Consider the following 16,752-nt stretch of genomic DNA (forward strand, 5'->3'; position numbering starts at 1 on the left):
CCGGACCCAAAAAACAAACAAACAAACAATCAACAACAAAAAAGAACAGCTGGAATCCCTTATTTGCAATATCTAGTATATGTATGAGTCAAGCAGAAAAGATCTAAGATAAGGTGATATTAGGGAAATGAACCCTAAGATATGTATTCAAATGGTTTTTTTTCTTTCATGCAATTGTTTCTAACACATTTATAAGATTAGTTCTTTGTTGCTTTGTATGTCCCTCTCACAGAGTATAAGCCCTGCTTTCACCGTTATTTCATGTCGGTATAATTTGGAGAGGGGAAGGGGAAAAACAAATCGTTTCAATAGGGATACAGGTGGACCCGTTGCAACAATGAGATGTACAAGTCGTTATGTTGAAAACGAACTTTACAACTTTGGTGGGGGGGCGGGGAGGATTGGGTGGGGAGGGGGGGGAGGATGGGAAGGGAAAACAAGGGAGGAGGCCACAATGCTTGATAAGAAATGTACTCATTATCTTGCCCATGTAATTGTAACCCCTCTGTACAGTATTTTCACAATAAATAAAAATAAAAATAAATAAAAAAAAGAACAGCTGGAAGCCCGGCACTGGTGGCGCATACCTGTAATCCTAGCTACTCAGGAGGCTGAGATCTAAGAATTGCAGTTCAAAACCAGCCCAGCCAGGAAAGTCGGTTAGTCTCTTATCTCCAATAAACCATCAGAAAACCGGAAGTGGCACTGTGGCTCAAGTGGTAGAGCGCTAGCTTTGAACTGACAAGCTCAGCACCTAGGCCCAGAGTTCAAGCCCCATGACTGACCAAAAAAAAAAGAAGAAGAACAGTTGGAAAGCTGGAGACTTGGCTCAAGTAACAACATACCTACCCAATCGTGGGAAGCCCTAAATTCAAATTCTAGTACCATCAAAAATAAAAAAAGTTAGCTGGGTGCTGGTGGCTCATGTTTGTAATCCTAGCTACTTAGGAGGCTGAGATCTGAGGATCATGGTTCAAAGACAGGAAAGTCTGCGAGACTCTTATCTCCAATTAACCACCAGAAAAAACAGAAGTGGAGTTGTAGCTCAAAAAGTGGTAAAAGCATTAGCCTTGAGCAAAAGACCTCAGCGCCAGTGCCTAGGCCCTGAGTTCAAGTCACACAACCAATAATAAAAACTAAAATAAATAAAAAAAATTTAAAGTTAGTTTAGTTCACCAATGTCTTCATTTTGGGCCAGCACAACAGCTCAATCCTGTCGTCCTAATTATTCAGAGAAGAGATAGGCAAGATCTAGGTTTGAAGCCAGCCATGGAAGAAATTAGTAAGACCCCATCTCAATTAATAGACACAGTGGTACAGTTGGTGCTCCCAGCTATGTGTGAGGTGTGAATGAGATGATCAAGATTCAGGCTGGCCTAGAGGGAAAGAGGCAGGAGCTGACCTCAAAAATAACTAAAGCTAAAAGGGCTGGAGATATGGCTTAAGTGGTAGAATTGTCTGCCTAGCAAGCACAAGGCCCTGATTTCAACCCTAGCACCACAAGAGGAAAAAAAAAAGGGGGGGCCTCCATGCACTTAGAACATTCCTTCAAGCTCTCCAATTCCATTCTCATGCTTTGTAAAGCATTACTCATACTACTGAGGCACTGTTATGTAACTTAATGACACATGGAATAGAGCATTTTCCATCAAGTCCTTCCCGTGAGTATAATGACAGAGTTAAGAGATAAAAGGTCGGCCAGAACCAAGTTTTAGTTATCTGAGATCCTGCAGTCCACACTTCACCAGTCCTCTTCATTTCCAGAAAGCAAGAGATTTTCTTGAGTGGGAAGTACTAAACAGGTTAGGCTAGAATGCTGACATCTAGTCCCACACCAAAACACTATCTGCATCTCTACAGCTAATGAGAGTATTAATGGTATGTCCACAAACTTTGTTTGCACTGGTTATAAATTTGCAAAAGCATCCATCCTGAAAGTAAATTTACCTGAACATATGCAAACTCAAATACACACACACACACACACACACACACACACACACACGCACAAACTTTTGCTTGTTCACAGAACTCCTTGGAGAAGAGTCGCCTCATATGAAGGGGAGCAAAATGGAGGCACAAATGAAAACTAGTCCCACAATAAATATTTTGGCCAATGAAGAACCATCCAGAACCTCAGGAAGAAATTCAGATTCAAAAATATCTTAGTATCATATAAAGTCATAATGTACTTTTATTGGAACCCAGTCTACTATTGTTAAAAAGACCAAAAAAGGGACTCTAATGATCACACTGCCAAAAATCATGTTAAAAATTCTGATCTGGATGATTAACTTCCAGGTCATATTGTTCTCTGTCTTCATTTTTTCAAACCTGAATTCAGGGTGTAGAGAAGCTTAGTGACTTGTCCAGACCCACAGGTACCAGATACTGAAGTGACACTGAAAACCTCTCTGCCACAATGCTGGCCTTAGGTTCTTTCCTTCAGGAAGGAAATGTGTAGGGGGCCATAAAGATTTGGAATGGGTAAGTATACTCTTTTCTAACAAATTACAAAATAGTGAAATAAATTTGGGCCAGGTGCAATGGCTCAAGCTTGTAATCACAGCTACTTGAGAGGTGATCAGGAGGACTGAAGTTAAATGTCGGCCCAGGCAGAAAAACTTTGTAAGTCTCCATCTCAATTAATGGCTGGGTGCAGCGGTACATGTTATACCAGAGACAGAGAGAAAGAACAAATGGGAAAATCTAGCCCAAGCTGGCTAGGCATAAAGAGAGACCCTATCTCAATAGTAACCAACCCAAAATGGGCTGGCTGGCAGAGCAGCTCAAGTGGTACAGCCCCTGCCAAACACATGTGAGGAGCTGAGTTCAAAGCTAAGTACTACTGAAATAATCAACTAATCAATCAATTAATTTGGGACAAATGAGAAGTTCTACCTACCATTTTCAATAGACATAGAAAAACCCTGATCTTTAAAATGGGATACCAGATAGAGAATAAGACCAAAGAAAGATTCAGAGCTACATAAGAGTTTCTAAGAGGGTTGTGCTGGTGGTATAGCTCAGTGGCACAGTGTATGCCTGGCATGCATGAAACCCTAGATTTGATCCTCAGCACAAAAAAACAAAAATAAAAATGTCCCGAGACATGCCAAAGGAGGGAATTGATCGTCATGAGGAGGGGACAGGATGGTCCCATACATGAGTTGGTGAAGTTTGAGGTGAGTGTGGCTGGCTCACTATTATAACTTCTGTGTGACTCTGAAATGCTCCCAAACACGAAGCGAAAAGAAAACTAAAGAACACTTCTGGCAGGCAAGATGACAGGATTCCCGTCCATACGCTTTCTGACTTTAGTATTTCCCGTACCATTTCCCCTGGGTTGAGGACACTCTCCAAGACAGGACACTAAGCAGACGTCTTCTGCTTAGTTCAGCCAAAGTCAGGTTAAAAAGGAAAAAAGCAAAAAAAAAAAAAAAAAAAAAAAAAAAAAAAACAGAAACCAGAAACACACTCGGTCAAGGATTTGAAGGCTCCGAGCTACCCACGCTCAGGGCAGAAGGGACGGCAGCGGCGAGCTGAAACCTAACGTCTGTGGGTCGTGAACGGATTTTTCCCAACTTTTGCGGACTGCCAAAGTTAAAGCTCCGCGTTGAGACGGAGAGCGGGGAATGGGGCGCGCGCCCCCGGTGGGGAGGCTGGGGGGGGGTGCGGCGGGGGCGGGAAGGCAGGAGTCCGAGGAGAGGGGAACCAGGAACATTCACGCGGAGGAGCACGGATCGGGAGGGATCGGGAGGAAAGGCGTTCCGGGGGCAGCCGAGGAGCTCGGGAGCAGCAGTCACAGATGCAGGCATCTCCGCGTGACCCGGCGCCGCGGAGCCCTCACCGCCCACGACCCGCATCCCGGGGGAGGGCGGGCGGCGTGACCGCGGATCCCGGGCGGGAGGCCGGTGCGGCGCAGGCCCACCGAGGACGAAGCGATGGAGGGGAGAGGCGAGGGCGGAGGGAGGCGCGGAGGCTGCACCGCGGCGGCGGGGGGCGGGGGGGACCCGGAGCCCCACCCGGCCGGGGATGGAGCCTCCCGTCGCGGGGCGGGGCGAGGCGTGAGGGCTACGGACCTACGCAGGGCGCCGTATCCTGGTCCCGAACCTCTCCATGGGGATCAGCCCGTCGCTACTCACCAGCCGCGAGGCTCCGGCTTCCACGTCCTCTGCGACGGTTCCTCCCGTCCGGCCCAGCCCTGCCCGCCGCGCCGGCCCAGGCGTGCGTAAGGACGTGCGCGCACCCGCCTTTGTCTACGCCGCCCGACGTGCCCCTGCGTCCCGGCCCACCCGCGCCTTGCGCGCGCTAGCGGAGGGGAGCGCGCGCCGCGGGAGCCTGGTTGGCCCGGGAGGAGTCCGGCGCTATTTCTCCCGCCCCCCACCCCAGGTTTCAGAGTGACGTCACGGCTAATACCGGCCGCCCCGCCCGCCGAGGCCAGGCAGCCCCGAAGAGCGAGACCCGAGTCATCGAGTAGCCCGAGACCCTGCGCGTGCCGAGCTCGCCCTGGGCCTGGCCCTCCGGAGAACGGCGGCGGCCGCCACCCGCCACCTGGGTCTCTTTCGTCTCGGTGATCAAACCCAGGGGCTCGGTGTAGACGTCCTTCGTCCTCCCGCCAACATCTGCCACCGTTTGAGGCCGATCACCCCCAAAGTTGCCTATCCCACACGGTCCCCTCCGACTTCTAACTCCTGACCCACGCTTGTCTCCCGACCTTCTTTCTTTGTGTACCCATTCTCCATTCATTCATTCATTCATTCATTCATTCATTCTATTTTAATAAGACAGAGCCTTCTTCCTGTATCAGCCTAGCCTACAACTAGTGCTCCTCTTCTGAGTCCTGAAGGCTAGGATTACAGACCGGTACCACCACATCTGACTTCTTGCTATTCTTAGGAGATATCTTTATTGTCTCTAGTAATAGCAAACCCTCTTATTCTGCACACAGCAGTCAGAATGTAACTTCTTGAAATAAAATGTGATTAAAACTTTAGACCTCACAACCTATACACAAAAATGATCGGTTCGGGAGCTGGGAATGTGACTTAGTGGTAGAGTGCTTTTCTAGCATGCATAAAAGCCCTGGGTTTGATTCCTCAGTACCACATAACAACAACAACAACAACGAAGAGCCAAAAGTGGCACTGTGGCTCAAGTGGCAGTGTGATAGCCTTGAGCACAGGGAAGCTCAGGACAGTGCCCAGGCCCTGATGTCAAGCCTCAGGACGGGGGGGGGGGGGGGGGGGGGGGGATGAACATTTTGGTCAGGTGCTGGGGACTTAGGCCTGTATCAACCCTGTCCAGGTTGATATCAGGTCTCCTTTCCTGCCCTTGAGCCAATGAAAGTAGCCCACTTGTTATGATCCATTCAGCCCCACTCATACAGAAGTGCATTTCTCAAAGTTATATGTTAATTTTATAAACATGGAAAATGAATTTGATTATGGAGCGTGGGAGTTGGACCTTTGGAAAGGATTGGGTTTAGAAAAGCTATTAGGGGAGAACCCCCAGAATCCTTGCTTTATACAAAGCAAAAGATTGGGAAAGATAAGGGAGAATTATGAAAAGGGTGGTGATGGAAACCTGCTTTGTTCTCATAATTCCATGTTGTTTCCCTCTAGGCACATTCTTTTTATGTATCCAAAGACCCTATATGAAGGACTTGCCTCTTCCTCCACGACCATTCTTCCTGTGTATCCAAAGGTAGAATACAAAGAAGGATTGTCCCCCACCCTGTTTTCCCAGGTGCATACAGATACCAGGCAACCCACCAAAGTAAGTGCAGACTGCATGACTCCAGGTGGCACTGACTAAAATGCATTGTACTCATAATCTGACTTATTGAAATTCCTTTGCATGACTATTTAAAGACAACAGTAGAACCCGGCACCGGTGGCTCATGCCTGTAATCCTAGCTACTCAGAAGGCTGACATCTAAGAATCGTAGTTCAAAGCCAGCTCAGGCAAGAAAGTTTGTGAGACTTTTCTCCAATTAACCACCAGAAAACCAGAAGTAGCGCTGTGGCTCAAAGTGGTAGAGTGCTAGCCTTGAGAGAAAGAGCTCAGGGATAGTTGCCAGGCTCTGAGTTCAAACCCCACAACTGGCAAAATGTAGTAGTAGTAGTAGTAGTAGTAATAAGAAGATTTAGGACTGGGAAGGTGGCTCGGTGGTAGAGCGCTTGCCTTGCATGCATAAGGCCCTGGGTTCAATTCCTCAGCACCACATAAGCAAAAAGAAAAAAGCCGGAAGTGGCGCTGTGGCTCAAGTGGTAGAGCGCTAGCCTTGAGCTGAAGAGCTGAGGGACAGCACCCAGACCCAGAGTTCAGGCCCCACAACCGGACCCAAAAACAAAACAAAACAAAAAGAAGATATAGACCCAGGCACAGAGACTCGTGTCTATAATTACAATTACTTGGGAGATAGAGATTAGAAGGATCTCAGATCAAAACTAGTCATGACAAAAAGTTAACAAGACCCTATCTCAACAAAATAACAGCATGGTAGTGCATGTCTGTGGTTCCAAATAACTTAGTATATGGGAGAATCAGGTCCAAGGCCAAGCACAAATAACTAAAACACACACACACACACACACACACACACACAAACAGAGGAGCTGGATGTCAGTGGCTCATACCTGTAATCCTAGCTATGCAGGAGGTTAAGATCTGACCATCATAGTTTGAAGCCAGTTGAAGCAGAAAATGTCCATGAGACTCTTACCTCCAGTTAACCACAAAAATACAGAAAGTAAAGCTGTGGCTTAAGTAGTAGAGCAAGGGAACTCAGGAAAGTGCCCAGGCCCTGAGTTCAAGCCCGAGGATCAGCACAAGGAAGGAAGGAAGGAAGGAAGGAAGGAAGGGATGGTAGGATGAAAGGAAGGAAGTTATAGTTTGGGAGATTCAATGATATCAACTCACATCTGGTGATGGCCTTCTTGTTGTCAGTCCTAAGCTCATAGTATCTATGTCCGTGTCTGTGGCTTTGGTGTTGGGCTAGTTAGGTTGATACTCTACCACTTGAGCTATGATCTAGTTCTTCCTTCGTTCCTTTCTTCCTTTCTTCGTTTAGGCATCACAGAGTTCACTGATCAGCCAGAGCTCTGTCACATTCATTTCTAGACACAAAAAGGACAGATGAAATGTCTAAGTAGTACTGAAAAGCTGAATATAGAGCACATTGAAGCCTTACTGCCCATAGCTCAAGTTTATTCATTCACTTTCATTTATTCACTATTTTGTGAAATTTCTCATCAGTTTGAGTCTAGATTGTGTTTAGTTTATTATGGAAGGTATAGTTGTATTCTGGAATGAAGATCTGAGTAGTATTACAAACCATTTGGGGGAAGAGTGGGAGAGGAGGAGAGTGTCCCATTGCAAGAAATGTTTAAGCTGCCAGTGAGAGGTAGAACTCATTTCCCAACATACACCACTGCTGTCCTTAGGCTGGCTGTGTCACACACTGTGCTGTGAACCAGGAAGATGTTTCTTCCCCCAGGGTGGTGGCAACATCCACATTCCAGCCAGCTCTTCTCCCCCATAGATACTTTCTACACGTACAGGGCCTTTGATGTTTATTAAAGAATAAATCCACAGCAATTCACTGTATCTGCAGCAGTACCAAGAGAAAAAGGCATATACATGTAATCCCCTTTCCTTAAACTCAAGACCTGTGCACAATCTGTGTGCTTTTTTTCCTCAAGGCTAGCCCTCTAGTGCTTGAGCCACAACTCCACTTCTGAGTTTTTGGTAGTTAATTGGAGATACGAGTCTCATGGGGACTTTCCTACTAGGGCTGGCTTCAGAATCATGATCCTCAGGTCTCAGACTTCTGAGTAGCTAGGATTATAGGCGTAAGCCACTGGCACCTGGCTTGCCCTGGGTTTGTGTGTGTGTGTGTGTGTGTGTGTGTGTGTGTGTGTGTAATGGTGGTGGTGGTGTCATTGTTATTTCTTTTTTTTGGGGGGGGGGGGTCCGGTCATGGGGCCTGAACTCTGGGCCTGGGCGCTGTCCCTCAGCTCTTCAGCTCAAGGCTACCACTCTATCACTTGAGCCACAGTGCCACTTCCGGTTTTTTTTCTTTTTGTTTATGTGGTGCTGAGGAATTGAACCCAGGGCCTCAGGCATGCAAGGCAAGCGCTCTACCACTGAGCCACCTTCCCAGCCCACTGTCATTGTTATTTCTTTTGTTTCTGTTTTTTAGATTTGAGACCAGGACTCAAACTTGGTACCTGCTGTTTTTGCTCATTGGCTAGCACTCTACCATCTGAGCCACACCTCCAACCCCCAGCCCCCTGTTTTATTGATGATTATTTTGAAAATGTAGTCTTAAACATTTTTCTTCTAGCCAGGCACCGGTGGCTCATGCCTGTAATCCTAGCTACACAGGAGCCTGAGATTTGAGGATCGTGGTACAAAGCCAGCCTGGGTCAGGAAAGTCCATGAGATTCTTCTCTCCAATAAACCACTAGAAAACCAGAAGTAGTGCTGTGGCTCAAGGGGTAGAGCATGTGCCTTGAGCAGAAGATAGCAGGGACAGTGCCCAGGCCCAGAGTTCAGGCCCCAGGACCGGACCCAAAAAAAAAAAAAAAAAAAAAAAGCACCCATGCTCAGAGTTCAGGCCCTACAACCGGACACAAAAAAAAAAAAAAAGAAAGAAAAAAAAAGAAAAAGAAAAAAAATTTTTGGGTCGGTTGTGGGGCCTGAACTCTGGGCCTGGGCGCTGTCCCTCAGCTCCTTAGCTCAAGGCTAGCGCTCTACCACTTGAGCCACAGTGCCACTTCCAGCTTTTTTCTTTTTGCTTATATGGTGCTGAGGAATCAAATCCAGGGCCTCAAGCATGCAAGGCAAGCACTCTACCACTGAGCCACCTTCCCAGCCCTCTTTTTTCGTCTTATGCTGGCTTGAAACCTTAGTTCTCTGAGTCTTAGAGTCTTGAGTAGTTAGAATTACAGGTATATACTACTGGCACCTGGCTGAGGATTTTTAAGAAATCTTTTCTTTTTTTGGGGGGGGGAAGGGGTATCCAATCCTGGGGCTTGAATTCAAAAACTGGGCACTGGCTCAAGTGGTAGAGTGCTAGCCTTGAGCTGAAGAGCTGAGGGACAGCGCCCAGGCCCAGAATTCAGGCCCCACGACCGGACCCCCCCCCCAAAAAAAACCAAAAAACAAAAAGGACAAAAAATATTGGGGCTGGGAAGGTGGCTCAGTGGTAGAGCGCTTGCCTTGCATGCCTGAGGCCCTGGGTTCGATTCCTCAGTACCACATAAGCAAAAAGAAAAAAGCCGGAAGAGGTGCTGTGGCTCAAGTGGTAGAGTGCTAGTCTTAACTCAGTGCCAAGGCCCAGAGTTCAAGCCCCACGACTGGACAAAAAAAAACAAACAAAAAAAAAACAAAACTGGGCACTGTCCCTGAGTTTATTTGCTCAAGGCTACCACTCTGTTTCAGCCACAACTTGGTAGTTAATTGGAGATAAAAGGCTCAAGACTTTCCTTCCAGGGCTAACTTTGAACCTCAATCCTCAGATCACAGAGTAGCTAGGATTACATGTGAGCTACTAGTACCTGGCTCCTCCTTAACTTTTTTTGTTTGTTTGTTTTTGTTTTTTGATTTTTGATTTTTTTTGCTGGTTGTGGGGTTTGAACTCAGGGCCTGGGCACCTTCCCTGAGCCTCTTTGTGCTCTAGTCTAGTGCTCTACCACTTGAGCCACAGAACTACTTCTGGTTGTCAATGTTGTTGTTGTTGTTTGCCAGTCCTGGGGCTTGAACTCAGGGCCTGGGCACTGTCCTTGAGTTTCTTTTGCTCAAGGCTAGCATTCTACCACTTGAGCCACAGTACCACTTCTGGCTTTTTCTGTTTATATAAGTATTGAGGGGCTGGGAAGGTGGCTCAGTGGTAGAGCGCTTGCCTTGCATGCTCAAGGCCCTGGGTTCGATTCCTCAGCACCACATAAGCAAAAAGAAAAAAGCCGGAAGTGGCTCTGTGGCTCAAGTGGTAGAGCGCTAGCCTTGAGCTGAAGAGCTGAGGGACAGCGCCCAGGCCCAGGGTTCAGGCCTCACGACTGGACCCAAAAAAAAAAAAAAAAAAAAAAAAAAGTATTGAGGAATTGAACCCAGGGCTTCATACATGCTAGGCAAGCCTCTACCACTAAGCCACGTTCCCAGCCCCCCCACCACTTCAGTTTTGTTTTTTTTTTTGGGTCCGGTCGTGGGGCTTGAACTCTGGGCCTGGGCGCTGTCCCTCAGCTCTTCAGCTCAAGGCTAGCGCTCTACCACTTGAGCCACAGTGCCACTTCCGGCTTTTTTCTTTTTGCTTATGTGGTGCTGAGGAATCAAACCCAGGGCCTCAGGCATGCAAGGCAAGTGCTCTACCACTGAGCCACCTTCCCAGCCTCCCACTTCAGTTTTTGAGTGGTTAATTGGAGATAACAATCTCATGGGGACTTTTCTGCTCTAGCTGGTTTCACTGCAATCCTCTGATCTCAGCCTTCTAAATAGGATTATAGGCATGAGCCACAGGCATCTGGCTTTCCTTAAGTTTTAAAGTTATTTTTAGTTTTGTTGGTTTTTTTTCCCCAGCATTTCTAGCAATTTTAAATCAAGGTAATCCTATAGAAGTTCTTAAATTTATTTTAATCTTTGGAGAGAAAACTATGTTTTCTGCCAATAAAAGTATTGCAATATATAAGTATTTCTTTCTCATGTAAAACACAAGTCAATGGCCAAGTAATTTTTGGAGTTGTCACTGTGCCACCCCATACCTAGTGGTCTTTTGTCCTTTCCATGAGAGTAGAAGAAAGAGCCAGGCTCTTTCTTGCAGTTCACGCCTATAATCCTAGCTACTCAGGAGGCTGAGATCTGAGGATTAAGGTTCAATGCCAGCCCAGCCAGGAAAAGTCCATGAGATTCTTATCTCCAATTAACCACCAGAAAACCAGAAGTGGCTCTGTGGCTCAAGTGGTAGTGTGCTAGCCTTGAGCTGAAGAGCTGAGGAACAGCGCCCAGGCCCAGAGTTCAAGCCCTATGACTGACCAAAAAAAAAAAAAAAAGGCCAATAAAACAATGTTCTTTATAAGGTTTTGCAAAAATGTCAACTATCATTTCAAAGTGTACTCCAGGGAATGTGGTCTGATAATAAGTCAGGAATGTGAAATTCAGAGGTGAAAAGTGAGCAATGTCATTTTCAAATCTTGTTAGTTTTCTCCCTGGTTCTACCTATAACTTCATTTGAAGATAACATCACAGGTCTGTGTCTTGGACCCTCTTTAATGAAACAAATGATTGTCTGGACTTCCTATCCTAACTGGCCTAGCCTAGATTGTATTTTCTCCAAAGATGGATGGATGGATGGATAGATAGATAGATAGATAGATAGATACATACATACATACATACATAGACATCATGTACTCTTGGATTCATCAGGAATATATTGCCACACTTTCTGAGAATACCTTGTCTTCCAGTACTACTTTTTTGTACCACTTATCTTAGTGGATTCCCACTAGCTTTTCTTCCTTTTTAAAAAAAGTTATCTTTAAGGAGTTGTATATAGGGGGTTCAATTCAACATATCAGTTTGTAAGTATAATGCATATTGATCAATGCCATCTTTCCATCATTCTGTCCTCATCTTTTTTCTTTCTTCTTTTTTTCTTTACGTGCTGGAAATGGATCTCAAGGCCTTGCCCATGTTACCATGTACTCTACCACTGAGCCACATCCCAGCCCCTTGCTATGAGTTCTCTTGCCATACTCATGCTCACCCTTTGCTGAACTCATGACTATAGAAGGCATGCAGTGATTACAAAGGCAAGAGCCCAGATGATCACAATGACCTCCCTCGTCAAGCAAGGAAGCCATTGCTGTGTTTTCTTCACACTATTCCTAGAAGTCTGTGGGCTTGAAGCTGCCTCTGTCTTCACCCTATCTGACACCTGGCAAGGGTCCAGGCAGGTTTGCAATTGGGCAGGACAGCCCTCAGAGACAAATAAAGTGAATGTTGTTTGTTTAGCCTTGATGAGTATGACAACAGCTACACTTGATCTTAGCTAAAGGCAGAGAAGCCATAGTGACTACATGTACACTGCCAGCTAGACAGTGGCTCACATGAAGCCCACGAGAGTCAGAGGAGATAAAGATCTTTTTTTTCTTGTTCTCACTTTAAACATTTTTATTTTGATTTTTTAATAACAGAGACAGTAAACACTATATTTCAGTCTGAGTTTCAAATGAAACAAAAATTGTGCATTGGACTCATTAAGCCGAATGAAAGTTTTCTAAATGACATGTATCCTCTTCTCCCTTTTTTAGAGTTCAGCTATTCATAAATACTTAAGAAGTGAGATTTTAAATTCCAATATGACTATAATCCATTTGAACAGTGAAAGATCATTTTGAAAATACATCCATGAATTAAAAACTAGAGAAAATGAACAATCTCTTAAAAGAGATTAAGAGGCTGGGAATGTGAATTAGTGGTAGAGTGTTTGCCTCTCATGTATGAAGCCCTGGGTTGGATTCCTCAGTACCACATACACAGAAAAAGCCGGACGTGGCACTGGGGCTCAAGTGGTAGAGTGCTAGCCTTGAGCGAAAGAAGCTCAGGGACAGTGCCCAGGCCCAGTGTGTGTGTGTGTGTGTGTGTGTGTGTGTGTGTGTGTGTGTGTGTGTGTGTGTGTGTGTGTGTGTGTGTGTTAAATATAGTGCACCCATTTTAAAGTAGGAAGACAGTTTCCCCATACACTAATGCGAGGGAGGTAGATGAAAGGTTTACCACAAGAGCAGGCACAGGTTGAGGAATCAAGGCTATTACAGGTTTCCCAGTTGGAAAAAACAAACAAACACAACAACAAAGAAAACAGCACAGTTCTACATGGCCCCATCCAGTCTTCAGTGTAGACACTCTCCCCGACCTCTCTGCTGCCTCACTCTGATGATCAGGACAGCCAGCCACCTGAACACCAGGCAGGAGTTTTGTCCTTAACGATTAAGAAAGCTGCAGAAAACACTGTGAGGAGAAGCAGAACTGAACCATGCCTGCTGGCCTGATGTGTATGACCCCTGAAGTAGACAGGATCAGATAGCAGCGCCCACAAACTGCTCTGATGAGCAGGGCAATGCTGACCCCAAGAAGCTGGACAGAGCTCCTGCAAGACTGAACAGTGATTGAAACTGAGGGGCATGGGGCTCCACAGAGGACGGCGTTGGACCTTTGACTTCAGGGGAGTGAAATCCATGTGAGGCAGGACCAGGCAACCCCAGTGTACCCCAGCCTGCCCTCAATTGCTGCACCACTGCCCTTTCCCTGCCGCTTCTCCCCCAAGGGGATCCCCACTGCCAATGGGCAGAAAGGGGCTGCATGGAGAAAGCCAGATGACAGCCATCAGAACTCACCCCAGGCAAGTCCAGACAGCAGGTGGTGGCAGCTCCCTTCAGCAACTTCTGTCTGAGACTCATTTTTTTCCCCCAGGAACTGTTCCACACTCTCACCTTAATGGGTAGTGGCAGCTTGGAGGCAGATGATTAGAGGAAGCCCTTCACTACTTCCACAGTTGGCTGGGAAAAGGAAAAGAGGGATTCAGACACTTTCTCTCCCTTCCTTCCTTCCTTCCTTCCTTCCTTCCTTCCTTCCTTCCTTCCTTCCTTCCTTCCTTCCTTCCTTCCTTCCTTTCCTTCCTTCCTTCCTCCCTCCCACCCTCCCTTCCTTCCCTCCTTCCATCTTTCTTTCTTTCCTTCCTTCCTTCCTTCCTCCCTCCCTCCCTTCCTTCCCTCCTTCCATCTTTCCTTCCTTCCTTCCTTCTTTCCTTCCTTCCTTCCTTCCTTCCTCCCTCCCTCCCTCCCTTCCTTCCCTCCTTCCATCTTTCCTTCCTTCCTTCTTTCCTTCCTTCCTTCCTTCCTTCCTTCCTTCCTTTCCTTCCTTTCCTTCCTTTCCTTCCTTCCTTCCTTCCTCCCTCCCTCCCTCCCTTCCTTCCCTCCTTCCATCTTTCTTTTTTTCCTTCCTTCCTTCCTCCCTCCCTCCCTTCCTTCCCTCCTTCCATCTTTCCTTCCTTCCTTCCTTCTTTCCTTCTTTCCTTCCTTCCTTCCTTCCTTCCTCCCTCCCTCCATCCCTCCCTTCCTTCCCTCCTTCCATCTTTCCTTCCTTCCTTCCTTCCTTCCTTCCTTCCTTCCTTCCTTTCCTTCCTTTCTTCCTTCCTTCCTTCCTTCCTTCCTTCCTTCTTTCTTTCTTTCTTTCTTTCTTTCTTTCTTTCTTTCTTTCTTTCTTTCTTTCTTTCTTTCTTTCTTTCTCTCTCTCTCTCTCTCTCTCTCTCTTCTTTCTTTCTTTCTTTCTTTCTTTCTTTCTTGGAATATTAGAGCCTTTAATATAAAGTTAGTAGGTGATAGGCCACCTGTTATTAGAAGGTCTTCAGCCCCCAAATACACATAACACAGTGAGGAAACAGGCTAGAGAGACGGAAAGAACAAAAACAGTACACCAAAGCCAATTCAGCTCCAATGGAGAGCTGAATTGGGACACCATGATGACCAGAGAGGAGCCAGGAGACAGGACACAGAAAATGATCACGGAGACACATGTGGCATGCATTATGACAGTTAGCTCTCAGACACTTTCTTTAAGGCCACCACTCTTTGCCCTTACCTGGGCAGTTTGGGATCACAGGTGGTTACTCATGGTGGGACTCTGTCTTCTCAGATGTGAAGGTCTCCAGAAATTCTCAACTGTGCTGTCTTCACCTGTCCTGTAAGGAAGTGTGCCTTTCAGACACTACCACACGATGCCACTTTGGTCTCCTCTTAACCCTGGAGCTGGAATTCACTCACATCTGAGTCTATAGCTTCTGATATACCCTGGTCTCTCTGCATCACTAGGCAGGTAACATCCAGATAGGAAGGTAGACTGGTGTTTCCATATAGAGAGCTTCTACCAGAGTCCTTGAACGTAGATCTTGGCTGTAGTACAAGGTGGAAAAGTGGCAGACCAATAAGGTACACAGTAATGCAAACTTCCTACTTGGTGTGCCCAGACAGCACTGGGGCTGCAGCCTGGGCTAGCCACAGTCAGATAGCCTCCTCCTCTCATGTTTCTGGTGTTCATCTAGCTGGTGTCCTCAATTTCCTTTTGTAGATGGAGCATGCTCTATCCCTTAAATCTTATGTGTCCTCAGCCCTCTAAATTTTTTCATTTTTAGCTCTTCTTTGGATGTTTTTCTCTAGTTCTAACAATTATCAATTATTGTCATATGCAGATAACTTGCAAGTCTATACCTTTAGCCAACTTTTTTCTCTTAAGGTTCAGACTCCTGAAAAGTGTCCTGGATCTTTGACCCAGGTGGTAGTAAGTCAGGTGTGTTTCCTGTTTCTGTATATAAGTTATATTTCAATCAAAACTCAATTGTTAATGGAGCACTAGTAGCTTCTGACTGTAATTCTGACTACTCAGGAGGCTCAGATCTGAGAATCTCAATTCGAAAACAGCTACGCTGACGACTCTGAGACTATCTCATTTCCAATCAACTAGCACATAGCTAGAAGTAGAGGTATGGCTAAAGTGTAGAGCACCTTCCCAGAAGGACCTTGCGTTCGAACCCCAGTATTAAAATAAACAGCCGGGGGGCTGGGAAGGTGGCTCAGTGGTAGAGCACTTGTCTTGCATGCATGAGGCCCTGGGTTCGATTCCTCAGCACCACATAAGCAGAAAAAAAAGCCGGATGTGGCGCTGTGACTCAAGTGGTAGAGCACTAGCCTTGAGCTGAAGAGCTGAGGGACAGTGCCCAAGCCCAGAGTTCAGGCCCACGACCAGAACCAAAAAGAAAAAGAAATCATTTTATGGGCTGGGAAGGTGGCTCAGTGGTAGAGTTCTTGCCTTGCATGCATGAGGCCCTGGGTTTGATTCCTCAGCACCACATAAGCAAAAAGAAAAACCAGAAGTGGTGCTGTGGCTCAAGTGGTAGAGCACTAGCCTTGAGGTGAAGAGCTGAGGGACAGCGCCCAGGCCAAGAGTTCAGGCCCCACAACCGGACACCCCTGCCCAAATAAAATAAAATAAAATAAACAGCCGGGCATTGGTGGCTCATGCCTAGTTACTCAGAAGGCTGAGATCTGAGGATCTCAGTCAAAGCCAGCCCAGGCAGGAACAGTCCATGAGACGCTTATCTCCAATTAACCACCAGAAAACAGAAGGTGGCGCTGTGGCTCAAGTGCTAGAGTGCTAGCATTGAGCTGAAGAGCTGAGGGAAGCACTAAGGCCCAGAGTTCAAGCCCCACGACCGACAAAAATATAAAAAATAAAAAAACAGAAGAGTAAGGCTGTTGGGAGGGGTGGATACTAATGAAAGAAAGTTGGCTTAATGAGGTTATCAAAATAGATTATTGGGAAGTATGAAAACAGAATAGTGAAATCTCTTGAAATTGTAGTAGGAAGGGAGAAATGTGTAGTTAAGGGAGAGTGGTGGAGATGGGGGAGATTGCCTGGAATATATTGTATGCATGTTTGGAAAGGCCACAATGAAATCCCCCCTTGGAGAGCTAATGTCTGTTAAAAGCAACCAAACCAAATGAAACAGAAACAACCAGGTCCTGGGTTTATTCTCCATTACAGAAAATGATAACAAAGCATACCAGGAAGTAACTAAAGTTGTTCCTTACATAAATGATCTCAGAATATACATGTAAATAAAGTAATGTACAGTTTTTGCTTAAGAGAGGAAATATTTTCATAATAGTGTATTACAGAGCTGGCTCAATTTTAACC

General features: G+C 46.2%; 1 protein-coding gene across 2 annotated transcripts in view; it reads right to left on the reverse strand.

Annotated features, from left to right (window-relative positions):
• Positions 1-4,252, reverse strand: part of Gpat4 (glycerol-3-phosphate acyltransferase 4) — a 43,134-nt gene extending 38,882 nt beyond the window's left edge. Inside the window, exon 1 of one of the 2 annotated variants that reach the window (XM_070016100.1) lies at positions 4,146-4,252. The gene's annotated coding sequence lies outside the window, so the exon portion shown is untranslated. Of the gene's footprint in view, positions 1-4,082 lie in introns of both variants that reach the window. The other variant, XM_070016101.1, reaches the window with a different exon arrangement.
• Positions 4,253-16,752: the final 12,500 nt, after the last annotated feature.

The sequence above is a fragment of the Dipodomys merriami genome, unplaced genomic scaffold, assembly GCF_024711535.1.
Source record: "Dipodomys merriami isolate MVZ:Mamm:240054 unplaced genomic scaffold, mDipMer1.0.p SCAF_12, whole genome shotgun sequence".
In the NCBI taxonomy this organism is placed as follows: Eukaryota; Metazoa; Chordata; class Mammalia; order Rodentia; family Heteromyidae; genus Dipodomys; species Dipodomys merriami.